Genomic DNA, 10,632 nt, shown 5'->3' on the forward strand with positions numbered 1-10,632 from the left:
AACAATTTTGCAATTATTGTACTGTAATTCTGATACATTTCACAAAGTGATAAAGTAAAGGCCTTTTGGTTATGTTTTTGGTTTAACTGAATATCCCAAATAGCATATTTTTAAGATACAGGTGCTACAGCTAAGCTGAACACTGTAAATCTAACCTAAAGGATACAGAGGGTAGCTTCTTATATTGGCACAGAGGTATCTAATACAGTGACATATCACTTCCACTCAGTTTGCTCCATTTATTTGATGCCTCTCTCTGAAAGGACGATATTGTGTTTGAGGCTGGAGTTATTGCAGCCATTTGTTTGCTGTAGAGTGGCTTTATCGAAGAGCAGATATAGGAGAGTATGTTTTCTGAATATAACAAGCTGCTTCAATCCTGTCCTCCACTTTGTCGGAGGTTTGATGTGATTAATACTGTCGTGGACAGGATTAATGAAAGTCTATTTTTAAAATACAAAGGCTTGCTTGTGCAAAAATACACTTAGAGCTACAGCTTTATGAGAACAAATAAGACATCAGGTCTTCCTCTGATTTTTTTTTTTTACTTTTTTATGTCTATTTTTAACCACTGTATATTCTGTCTATGCATCAGTGTATGTTTTGGTCTCTTTCTCAGTATCTTTTGCATATAAACATTTAATATTTAAGGGTGTAATTATTCTGATAAAACATAGTCTTCTGTCCTAGTGCCATTTCTTTGCATCAAGACAACAGATACGCTGTTATAGAAATACACCTTTTGTATGTAAGCAAAGTTTTGTGTATAACTGTATATCTGTTTAATATAGTGAATATATCTCTCAAAGAAATCATGCTTTTGCACTGGTACAACACATTCAAACAGATAAATAAATGCTATTAGAAGTATATTGCCACTTAATAGTAAATATGTACAAAGAATTGAATCCTTACTTAGTACTTGAACATTTTGAAGATTTGCATGCTGTCATATTGTACACTTAATTATTTGCACAGTACACAGCTCTTCATAATTTTGTGGAGATACGATACAATACAATACAATACATGTACATTTAGGAACACATGTAAGATTTGGATGTGGAAAGTCAACACAAAAATCTCAACTTTAGAATCCATGATTTATTGAGTTCAAAATCTTGTGAAATAAATATCAAAATTAGAAGTCGGACAAATTTCAGCTTGACATGACATTAACAGGCCATTTATCAGTCCCTTTTAACTAATGTTGCCAGTGCTATTATCCATCAGCAAGATATCATTCAATCACATCATCATATTCATCACTGTCATCAGTAATTATCATACCCTTGGTATCCTTGTCAATCTGGTAGAAAACTAATTATTAAAGGCCTTTTGAAAATGTTTCGTTTTACAATATCCACAGAGGATGTTTTGTTAATGTTTTACAATTTCATAGTACCTTAATACATATGGCATACTAATTTTAAATATTTAAATTTTAAATAAAATGCATTAAGAATTACATATTCCATCAGGGGGAATATTCTTTCCTGACATTCTGCGATAGTAAAAAGTGCAAAAACACTTGAGCTACTTGAAAAGTAGAAAGTACATTTGTAAGTCAACAGTAACGATAGGATAATGATGATTATTGTAACTATTCATTTATGTTAAAAAGCCACAATTTTTTTTTATGTATATTTTTTTTTATTTTAGCAAACAGCACATGGTGTTTTGGTCATGATATGCAGTGAGTTGTGTGTGTGAGTCCACATAGCCATGTCCTTACCAGTCAAGTGAAGCCGTTCTCTGGCTTGTGATGCCAGCATGCATGGTTTGCTGTGCAGCAGCCCGTTCATGTGTGTTCTTATATGCCCTGCTTAACAACAGTGCCTAGTCAAAATAATCAACCCGTTATCACATGTATCATTTGAGCGTGGTTAATTCTTCAGGTTATATGCATGTAATATATTATTACATTTACATAGAGAAGGAACAACAAAGGTAGTATGTAACACCTACACTAAAAGGCAAACTAATTAATTTGTCCAAAATCTCTTCAGAATAATTCCTGTATCTACACAATTTCGTACCACTTTATATAATAAATTTACCTACATGCCAATTTAAATGTTTTTTGTAGAGTTCTGTAGTGTTATTGGTTATTGCCTGGTACGGACAGCAGATGTCAGATAATTTAGCTCCCAAGATGCTTGTTTTCATTTTTAGTGTTCAAGGGGGTTTTATTTCCAGAATACATCTGTTGTATATTTTCACCTGTTTGCAGGTTAGCCCGACTCCTAACTCATTATGTGATGCTGAGGCAAAACCCCTCAGCATTACATTTTATTTCACAGGCTGAGTTTTCATTACTGTTTGTTGATGAGATGTTTCTCTCTTCCTTTCTTAAAGTGAAGTAAAGTGAATTGTCCCTAAACAGCTTCACTGTTACTAATTTGCTACATGTATGTGGTATGGCGGATGGGCATATTAGAGCACATCAGAGTCATCACTATGGCAATCAACAAATTCGAAGTGAAGGTTGCTGCAGATGGGTTAAATTTTAAAAATGTTGTATTTTAACTATAACCATGGTCCTTTCTTACACCAGTGGGCTTTAGGTCCTAAAATTAATCAAAGAGTGACTGAACACAAATAGTATGAAAGGAAAGTCTTAAAATAATAGTCCCACAAAAGACCGCATCCTCTTGGGTGAGCATCCAGCTAATAATTTATACCTCAAATCTGTCAACCTCTAATATGTTGACTCATGTAAACATAACGCATTACTGTCACATATCCAGTATATTTTAATATATAATATCCCCCCACTTGATGATTGCTCTTTCCTCATCAAACATCCCAGCGTGTCATTGTACTGACAGGCAGATCATTCTCCAGCAGTTCATAATCTCTCAGGTTACACCTTCTCAACCGATATCAGTCACTTATGGTATAAAGGATAAGCTGGGTGAGGCATGAGGAAATAGCTTTTTTAAAAATCACATCTGGGTAATGAGCCCTGCATTTCCATGGCAGCACCAGGGAACACGGTGGAATAAATGAATATCTACATCCTTGAGGTGTTTCTGTTTCGTGGGAAAGTTCCATGTTATTGGCCCATGGCACCTCCTGTTTTGGAGGTCTTAAGAGGGCAAGAAGAAGCATGAGGGAGAAAGTCATTATGAGCGGTCTTCCTCAGCACCAGCGTGGGTCAGCAGTGTAGATTAGCATTTTAATGAGAGGAGCACTTGGAAAGCACAGCAGGATGACCTATCAGGTGGCACTCAGTGTATGTAAATGATTAATTAGAGTCTCTAAAATTCATGGGGATCATTCCCTTGTTAAGCGAATGGGGAGCCAATCAGAGTGCAATTTCAGAATTAATACTGTCTTGCTGTATCACAGTCATCCACCAAATGGAATATGATGATAATTGAGTGTGGATTAATAAGATTTCTTTACAAATATTTAAGAACATTGTGACTGGAAGCTGCTATAAAAAAACATGCTGGAGAGCCATGAGCAGTTACTTGAAGCAACAACAAAGATTTTTATAGTTTTATTAGTTTAAAATTAAACCTGTGTTATATCTAAATTAGCAAAATCCTTTAAAAGGAGGTTTGTAGGTGAAAAACTGGCATGGTACCTGATTTCTTTTTTCCCCTAGGATTTGATTACCAGTTAAGTTGATTTTCTGTTGTGGAGTTGTTTTTAAATCCTTTTTGTTTTTTAATTCAGCTTAAGTTCATACTTCAGTTCCTGCTCCTCCCTCTGTCTTGTCTTTCTGTGCTCTCCCAGAGTTGGTTCTTTCGGATCAGTTTTGATTGGTGTTCATTTCCTGTTTTATTCTGATAGCTGGTTTCCAGTTGTTTATAGCTTTGGGGTTTTTTTTTTACTCCTGTCTGTTGTTTTGCATTTATTTGTGTCTTGTTCCCATTCTGCACGAGTCCTCTGTGTATAAACAGTTTTGTCTTTACGTCTTTCTGTCACGGTCTCGCTGGCAGACCGTGGGGATGTGGGGAAAGGAGGACCCAAAATGCAGGACTCTACAGTGCAACAGTGTTTATTTACAGTGGTGACAATCCGAACAACAATAAATCCCCCCGTGCGATCCCAACTCCCGTTCCGTGTCTTCTCCTTTATCCCGTGCTCCGTGCTCTGTCTCCGTTCCCTGTGTACTCTCCGTGTGCTGCCTCCTGGTCGCCACAATTCCTCCTGAGGAAACACACATACCAAAGGCAGCCGTGAGTACAAAACCTAACAGTAGACTTGCACTAACCTTGCACAATACACTTAAGACTGACGGGAAGTCACTCAACGATCCAGCGTCGAGGAGCTCTCAGCCACACTGTTTTGAAGCTCCTCTGACGAGGCTTGATCGGCGCCAGGTGTGTGTGGATTCCTGGGTGGGACCGGTCAGCTGGCAGGGCCACACCCACCAGGCCTAAAAGTGCCTGCCACGACCGCACCCTCACATACACAAGCACACACCCCTAAACACCTGACAGTACACCAACACGGAAAAACAGGACAGCAGACACAACCATAATAACAACAACCACAATAATGATAATAATAATAATAATAATAATAATAATAATAATAATAATAATAATAATAATAATAATAATAATAACTACAATAGTAGTCCACACTGCTCACGGACCCCGAATCCCTGGAACTGGGTCCGTGACAGTTTCACTTAAAAGGATGACTGTTTTACCGCCTGTATCTCTCACATGGGTTTTCCATGTCCCCAGTTCAAGGTAAACCTTGTTTTCTTTTTCTTTTCTTTTTTTTTACTCCAAGTTCTGATCTGCATTTGGGTCCATTTTAGGAAATGAAACGTTATACCTACCAAATTTGGAAAGAATTTGTTGTTATGCATATCAAAAATGAAGCTAACTTTGACAAGAACAAGCTAAAACATGCTTGTATATTTCATGTTACCCAACTTCTTTCAAGACTAAATAAAACAGGACATCGCAGCATATTGTAATTTGTGGGTGATGAGTGTGATTACATAAATAATATAAATTTGAATACAATGTTAATTTCATGAATTTAAAATAAGTTAACCGTTTTTTGTGCAGATTTCTTTTATAAATGTCCATACACTTGATTATCATTTAAATCTACCCTGGTAAAACAAAACCAAGAACAACAACAAAAAAACGCTCCCTCAGCAAGTCAAAGAAAAGTAATTTGTGAGAAAGATTGGGCGTGCTTTATAAAACTGCCCAAGCAGAGCTTATACAGAACATTTACTCGTCCTTTTAGTCACTTCATTAATAAAATTCAGTAGGTATTCAGGGTGAGAAAAATATTAAAATAGAACTGACTTTTTAACCATTTCCCCTCAAAGACTATTAAAAAGTATCTCAGAAACAATTTGTTATATTTAATGTCTGCCACAACCGGCATTAACTTTGTGAAATTTGCACTTAAAATTTGAAACGTGTCATAGGTCTGACGTCCAAGGTAAGGCATCCTAACTGAAAAAGAGAGTGTGAATGGCTCCTTTTCTGATGTGAGCGGAGTTTCCTGATTGGAGATGATCTATCATCCGTGTGAGACTGTGCAAGTCAGTGTGTGTGTGTGTGTGTGTGTGTGTGTGTGTGTGTGTGTGTGTGTGTGTGTGTGTGTGTGTGTGTGTGTGAGATTAGTGGAAAATCCAATATCACATGAATATCATGAGCTATGCATCTCTTTTTAGTTATACAAAACTGCATCAGTGGTCCAGTAAAAATATATCAGTATCACAACAGTTTTGCCCAGGTGTATCCCAACACCGTCTGGGGAGAGATTCATAGTAAAGTTAGACATAGACAGTATTCTTCACCAAACTATAATTTTAGTAGGATCAGGAGGCGCAACACTGATGTAACCATGCAACAAGGTCATTTTAAGGAGATTCATTCCACGCAATGAACGTGAACCTTCAAAATGTCACAGAGTGTTGATTCAAGAATATCTTTGTTCACCTTTTATAGTTCAGCAAAGCAACTCATTCATACCTGAAACACATCTATTATCTATCCTTAATGTATATGTGATAAGAGCTTGTTTTTCCTGTACTGCTCAATGCTGGTTAACAACTGTTTTTGCAGGAGTGAGTTTTAAACAGAACTCCTTATACCTGCACATTTCCCAAGTTACTACATAAAAAATTCCTTAGTAGGAGATCAGGTTGGGGCTTTTTTGTTTGTTTGTTTTAGTTTTACTTTGTGAATGCAGGAGGAATAATTCAAACTACTTTCATGCAATTGAAGGCCAGTGCAGCAAAACCTTGAACAAAGCTCAGGCTGGTCGTGTATACATGTAATCACCACCCAGGGATTGTGCTTAGTGGTTCTTGGCATCCAAAACACTGCCTGCCCAATGCTTTCTTAATCACTCTAATTACACTGCTGATTCTTTTTGCTTTTGATTACTTCCTGAGAAAAAGCCAGTGGGGAGCACACTAATTCATGCACAAGATTTAGGTAAAGCTTTGAAAACACATCCTAAAAAACTCTAATTGGAACCTCGTGGCCACAGCAGATATGTGCCTGTTGATGTGACAGTTTGATCAGAAGTTAGTAGTGTGTAGGATTCTTTAATTTAAGAATTAAATCCATTGCTTTATCAACATTTTGTTGCAACAGAGATACGTTTTCTGAAAGGTGCTGGAAAGACAAACAGGTTTGTGTATTGCCCAAGGACACTAAAGCACATGGAGGGGCTAGATAATAAACCACTAGCCCTGGAAAACCCAGAATCACCTAAGCTATAGCCAACATATTCTCATATTCTCATAGTCTGATTTTCCTTAATCAAATAAAATGTGACCCTAAGTGGTCAAACTAAAGGAATGAATTAAAAGCCATTATCTCAGTTTCATTACACTTTTCTTCATTGCACTACTCTGGCAGTTGTATGGGTTTCAACACTGACATTCTCATTATTGTGTTAAACATGAATAATGTATGAGAACGTTAATATTCTAATTCACTGTGTGTTTAGTTTCTGTAACATCCTGCAGTGCAGCTTTCACTTATTGCGGCATCTTTTTCCTCACATTGTCTGAATTCATTTCCATTCTTCAATCTTCTGGAGGCCTGTACATACATGTAATTCATGACAGTATTGACAACAATCTTGAATGCACTTCACCACCAAGAACTCCTTGTGTAAAACTTGGGTTTATTAAATGGATCATATAGCAGTGAGATATTCATACGGTGCTGTGCTGAATAAAATGGAGACAATTCCAATTCCAGTAGCCAGGTCCCACTCCCCAACAAAAACCACCATCATCACCACAACACTTTGGTTTGTCTGGCAATAGAGGCAATAAATAATATATTACAAGACATAATGATAAGTTAATCAGCGGGATAAAATATCCTCTTGCTTTCTTACAGGATAAAGAACTCATAGCAATAGATAACCGGACATCTGGCAAAGTGGAAAGCTATGTTGTCCATCGTTATAACAGGGGAGCACACTGCTCACTATGAGGCAATACTAGTGTGAGCCAAATCTTTTAATTAATTCTCAAATTTTCATCACACTGTGAAAGTGGTCTGTAGATTAGCAGACTGGATTATAAACAATGAAATTGTAATTTTTTTCAAATATACTGCACACCGTGGTCAAATTTCACTTTACGAGTGATGTTAACAGATGTTATGTTATGGGTTTGTGCTGGCTCTTTTTATTTCTTCTGGCTTTGTTGCACATTTAGCGATTGGAGTTACACAAATCCCCTGATAAGTAGCAATTGAGGCTGCTTTATTTCTCAGCAGAGATTTATTTACTAAGTCGTTTGGGAAATTAAGTAAAAAGGGGGAAATGCCTGTTTTTGTTTGGTATGAAACTGAAGACTTTCTATGGAGAGTGGATTTCTGCTCTGCTGATAATGGCTTCCTCCTTGGAGAAAACACACAGTGTTGTGCCAAACCCAGCTCGGTAAATTAAGGGTTTCATATAGTGAAGTGTTATCCCTCTGTAATAGGAACAGAACCACTCCACCAGTCAATAATGAATGAAACTAATAATAATGTAACTACCTACATTATTCAAATGATCCCTCAGCAGACAGAACTGTGTGTAATGACGCTTTCTGTTTGACAGTATGAAACTGCAGCCGTTCATTCAGAAGACACACAAAATCCAGAGGTACATGACATGATTATGCATGCTTGTCGTGTCATTGGAAAATGACAAGGCCATAGTGCCTGCATGGCTTACACTTTCTTTTTTTTCTTTGAAAAATCTCACTCAGAATTTGAATTACCTCATTCTCAATGCCAATATACATTCATTTCTTATTCTAACTATATTATAGAGAGTTTTGTGGTTATTTTACAAATAAAAGAAAATTGCACAATCTTTTGAGCTGTTCACTAAAAAAAGTTTTTCACAAGTGATTAACTAGATAAACCTGGACTCTGGGAGTACTGTATATCACATTTGTTGGGAATGGGTGTACACTCTATGAAAAACATTCGAGACTATCTGAGACCATACCACGGCCGTGATTAGATATATTACAGCTATAGACTTGATAATGTTAATGATTACCATGGTGGTGCAAGAGATTACCCTGTAAGTAGGTGGTCAAAGAACAAAACAACAGACTAGTATTTACCAAGTACGAATGTATTTCCCTGGTGATACGTCTTTCCGATTCTGAGACCTTATCCTTCATTGAGGTAGTGTAATGATCTAGTACCTGCTCCATAACCTAGTTCTAATTGCCCCATTGGTGCAGTGTTTTATAATGGATGTCTCTTACAGGGAAATATTGGATAGTATGGCCTAATGACTCTGTGAACAATGTAGCAGTTAAAGTGCTCCAATTAGATATGGTCCCACCTGTGACTCTAAGGTCTCTGTGTTGCGGAGACCAAGACTTTGACACAGGTAAGTGGGCTGCTTAAGGAGAAGACAGATGACACAGCAGAAGCATCTCACAGGCTGACTGCATTATCCAGTTTACCCACCCACTCCCAACCAAGAGTAAGGCAACCAGCAGGGCAGATGGGACCAGAATTTGACTCATTTAAATAGGCCTTGGAGTTGCCAGTTGGCATTTAGCCTGTGAACTGAGGCAGAAAATAACACCGTGTAAATAATGAAATAAGCCTTCATTTAATGAAAGATTCAGGCTCCATGTCCTTTAACTAAAAGTTTCCCACATGCCAGTGAGTGATGTGGTATACAATGAATATTACTCACTTGTCTCTCTTCTTTCTACCTGTCTTTCCTTTGGTTATATACTGTCTTACATCTCTCCAACACAACAGATTTGTTTCATAACATAGCAAGCTAATCAGTGCTGTTAACAAGACAGTTACACAATAACAGATGGGTAATTTACATGTAAGACACAATACAATGGGGCATCATGTATGAAACATATGGGGCATACCATCTAATAACAGAGCAAAGATAGTGGAAGCATGACAAGTATAGCTTCAAAGCCAACAATGTGTATGCATCAGGAGACGGCTGGTAAACAAGATTTATACTGTGAACACTGAGGGGGCTGAAAACCCATCAAACCATAACTTATCATGCTCTTCTAATTAGCCTTTTCTACTGTGCATTTCAGTGCCCTTACCAGCAGACAGGAATTATAGGTTATTAATATTCTGCTATTACTTGCAATTCTCGCATAATTTTTCATAAGCATAATATGACTTAACAACAAACGATGTCAAGTCACATCAGCACCGCCAGCAAGATTCCTTGTTATACTTAATAAACAGTTTGTCACGGAAAAGAGGGACCCAGGCGCGGTTCTTGCTCACAGAAACACAGTGCGTTTATTTACAGTGAAACAGACAAGTCCAACAATCCATTCAAAAGTGCAATTTTCCAATCGTGCTCGTCCCTTGCTCCCAGTGCGTTCCGTGTAGTAACTCCCTTCGTGTGTGTGCTCCCCAACTCGCTTCTCCGCTCGCCCCTCCTGGAGGAAGAAGGAAAATCCAGCGTTAGCCACACGCTAGCCGAATAACACACTCACACTGCTCGCACAGACTGTACCAGTTCGGAGTAATAATCCCACGTCGACTGTCGCCGTGAGTCCAGGTTAAATACCCCTTTCTAGCCTGGAGGAATGATTACCAACCACTGGTCAGGTAATCAGCTGCAGGTGGGCCGGCAACAGCGAAGGGGGACTCCCAATGACGACAGTCGCCAGGACACGCCTCTCCCACGGCGCGCACTTCCGTAAACAACCCCGAGGGCCAGGGAGGGAGAAGCAAACACATATACAGAAAACATAAACACAAGCAGGGTCGTCCGGAAAGGGCCGTCCGACCGTGACACAGTTGCCTAAATAATGTTCAAGAACATAATGTAACAATCAAAGTCACACAAATTTATGGCAGCAAAGGCTTTGTGTTTCCATGTTGGGAACATGCAAAGTCAATTTGTATTTTCAAGTCCACCCTCGGGCGCAAAATGCCAAACTTAGCAGCTTTTCAAACCTCAGGAAGTTGCCTGTCATTACCTGTTGGTATCTCTTTTACACACAAATGTATTTTAAAAATGATGTAATCTTGTCATTTGTTTGGCATTTAAACTGTAAAAGCATATTTTTTTCTGGGGTGACTTACCCTCTGGTATTTCACTGGTTTAAAACTATAGAATGACTAATCCTGCATTATGCACTGCCCCCAAAATCATGTT

At 38.1% G+C, this 10,632-nt stretch overlaps 2 long non-coding RNA genes across 2 annotated transcripts; both read right to left on the reverse strand.

Annotated features, from left to right (window-relative positions):
• Nucleotides 1-3,996: 3,996 nt before the first annotated feature.
• On the reverse strand, nucleotides 3,997-4,538 carry LOC106676912 (uncharacterized). Its single transcript, XR_001342506.3, has 2 exons — nucleotides 4,254-4,538; nucleotides 3,997-4,164 (listed from the first exon to the last, which is right to left on the reverse strand). It is a non-coding gene; the product is annotated as an uncharacterized LOC106676912 (long non-coding RNA).
• Nucleotides 4,539-9,071: 4,533 nt separating this feature from the next.
• Nucleotides 9,072-10,253, reverse strand: LOC143419917 (uncharacterized). Its single transcript, XR_013099942.1, has 2 exons — nucleotides 9,985-10,253; nucleotides 9,072-9,907 (listed from the first exon to the last, which is right to left on the reverse strand). It is a non-coding gene; the product is annotated as an uncharacterized LOC143419917 (long non-coding RNA).
• Nucleotides 10,254-10,632: the final 379 nt, after the last annotated feature.

The sequence above is a fragment of the Maylandia zebra genome, linkage group LG1 (genome assembly GCF_041146795.1).
Source record: "Maylandia zebra isolate NMK-2024a linkage group LG1, Mzebra_GT3a, whole genome shotgun sequence".
Lineage (NCBI taxonomy): Eukaryota > Metazoa > Chordata > Actinopteri > Cichliformes > Cichlidae > Maylandia > Maylandia zebra.